At 72.8% G+C, this 2,500-nt stretch overlaps 1 protein-coding gene and 1 long non-coding RNA gene across 3 annotated transcripts in view; one reads left to right on the plus strand and one right to left on the minus strand.

Annotated features, from left to right (window-relative positions):
* LOC135061454 (uncharacterized) overlaps window positions 1–2,500 on the plus strand; it is a 556,703-nt gene that overhangs the window by 507,867 nt on the left and 46,336 nt on the right. The window lies entirely within an intron of this gene.
* Window positions 1–2,500, minus strand: part of LOC135051977 (uncharacterized) — an 81,157-nt gene that overhangs the window by 35,963 nt on the left and 42,694 nt on the right. The gene's annotated exons all lie outside the window — the stretch shown is intronic.

Raw genomic sequence — 2,500 nt, forward strand, 5'->3', positions numbered from 1 at the left:
TAAAGAGGTTCCATCTCGCGGGGCTCCGTCGCCCTTCCGGGATGCCGCCGCCTGGCGCACGGGCGACCGCAGCTTCCGCCGGCTCCCTCCGAAAAGCGCCTCCCGCTCTCCCTGCGTCATCCTGGACGGTCTCGCTCCGAGTCTGCGCTTCTCTCTCGCCCTGCCGCCAGACTCGGCTCCTCTCCCGCGCTCTCTCTCTCTCTCTGACCTCCGCCCCGTCCGGCCCTCCCGTCCGCGGCGGGGGAGGCCCGGCGGGCGAACCCTTCCGTGCGGCCGCCTCGCCGGAGCGGGGGCGGCGCGCAGGGCCCTCTCCTGGGGCTTGCGAGGAGCGGCCGTCGGGGCTGGCCGCGTCCTCGGATCTCGATGCGACGCTCGTTCGGTTCCTGGGAAATCGTGTGCTCCGCCGGGGTCCGGGGGCGAGCGCCCTTCGCTGGGCGAGGGGGACGCTTCCCCGGCACCCCTGGCGGCGTCGGACGCCTGCGGGTGCCGGCGGACGGAGCAGACCGCGCCGCACGGGGTACGGGTGCGGGGCCCGCCCGGCTCCGGAGACCGGAGCGCTCGGGCGGACGCCTGGGGACCGGACGCCCTCTCCGGGCGGAGGGGTTCCGGGCGCGCCGTGGGCAGAGGGAGGGTCGGGTTCGCCTGGAGCCGGCCGAGACCCCTGGGTTCCGGCCGAGCGATCGTCCCTCCCCGCCGGGGCGCGGGGTGCCACATCGATCGGGTTGCGGAAATGGGAGACGTGGGGCCCTTCTCTCGCGTCAACCGCAGCCCTCCGTTTTCTCTTTTCCGGCTTGACTCTGTTCGCCACCTGTGATGCTCTCTGGCCGGTTCCCTCGGGCGTAGCGGGACGGGCGGCGCACGCGACGCTCTCGCGGAGCGTCCTCCGACGCTTCCCCGGGCTCCTGGAGCCGCCTCCCGGCCCGAGGGGTGCCCGTCCGCACTCATCGGCTGAACTTCCGCGAATTGCAGTACCCGATTCGGCCCGCCGGGGGGCGCTGCCGCCGGGGGAAGAGGGGGACGGGCCGGGCCTGGCGCCGGGCTCCGCCGGACGCCCGGCGCTGCCCCGTCTCGGCCTCGGAAGGGGGAGTCGGGGGAACGGGAGGCCGGGAGTCCCGGAGAGAGAGAGAAAGAGAGAGAGAGAGAGAGATAGAGAGACCTCCGCGGTTCCGCCTTCGACCGCCGGGGGGCGCCGCGCACCCGTCCGCACGGGCCCGTCCCGGTGGCTCCCGGCAGGGCTCTCCCAGGGCCCCGGTCCGGGAGCCCGACTGCGTCCGCTCTCCGCTTCCAGAGAGGAGGCTGTTGGACGGGGAGAGCTGGTACCGGGCTCCTGGAGCCCTGCCTGGGCAGCCTATGGAAGGGAGGGAGCCCTGGCCCTGCTGCTCTCCGAGCTCCGGCCCTGCTGCTCTCCGAGCTCCGTGCCTACTCTGCCACGGGTCCTTTCGCAGGAGCTCCAGGGAAACGGGCTTTTCGGCCCCTGACAGAGTCCCGGCTCTCTCGCTCGCCTCGTTGGTACCTACTGATCCGGCGGAGGTGTTCTCCGGCGGGTAGCGACACGGACGGCCGAGGGCGCGCTTCACCCAGGCTTCAACCGTCTCCTCCCCGAGCCCCTGGAAGTGCAGCTGGGCCGCGGGCGCCCCGGTCCGCACTCATCTGCGAAACTTCCACAAATTGCAGTACCCGATTTGGCCCGCTGGGGGGCGCTGCCTCCGGGGGAGAAGGAGACGTGCCCGGCCCGTACGTCGGGCTCCAACGGATGCCCGCCGTGGACCCTTTATAGGCCCCATCCTGGTCCTGCCATGCTGTTATCGGAGCTCCACGGCTATCTTGTCACTAAACCTTTCGTTTGAGCTCCAGGGCTTTTTGCTTTTTGTAACCCGGTTCCTGGAGCCCTGCCTGGGCAAAATCGGATGCAAGAAGGCCCTGCCCATGCTGATCTCTGAGCTCCGCGCATCTTCTGTCACGGGTCCTTTCGCAAAAGCTCCAGGGAAACAGGCTTTTCGGCCCCGGACAGAGTCCCGGCTCTCTCGCTCGCCTCGTTGGTACCTACTGATCCGGCGGAGGTGTTCTCCGGCGGGTAGCGACACGGACGGCCGAGGGCGCGCTTCACCCAGGCTTCAACCATCTCCTCCCCGAGCCCCTGGAAGTGCCGCTGGGCCGCGGGCGCCCCGGTCCGCACTCATCCGCGACACTTCCGCGCTGGAGTCCGACGCTCGCCGGCCGCGTCCCCCGGCCCGCGGGGGCCCGGGGGGAGGCCCGACGCGTGCGGGGGGAGGCGGCGGGCGGCGGGGGCGCCCCCGCGCCACCCGACGGCGCCCCCCGGTGGCCAGAGGCGGCTCGGAGCGAGACGATCGGGGGGGGACGGCGGCGCGTGACCCGCCCCGGCCCCCTTGGCCCAGCGGACGGGCAGGCGGCTCCCGGGCGCCCCCCCCGATCCCCGCCGCGGCGCCCCCCGGTGGCCGCCTGACGCCACTGCGGGGGGTGCAGATTCCGTGTGTCCTCT

The sequence above is a fragment of the Pseudophryne corroboree genome, chromosome 1 (assembly GCF_028390025.1).
Source record: "Pseudophryne corroboree isolate aPseCor3 chromosome 1, aPseCor3.hap2, whole genome shotgun sequence".
NCBI lineage: Eukaryota > Metazoa > Chordata > Amphibia > Anura > Myobatrachidae > Pseudophryne > Pseudophryne corroboree.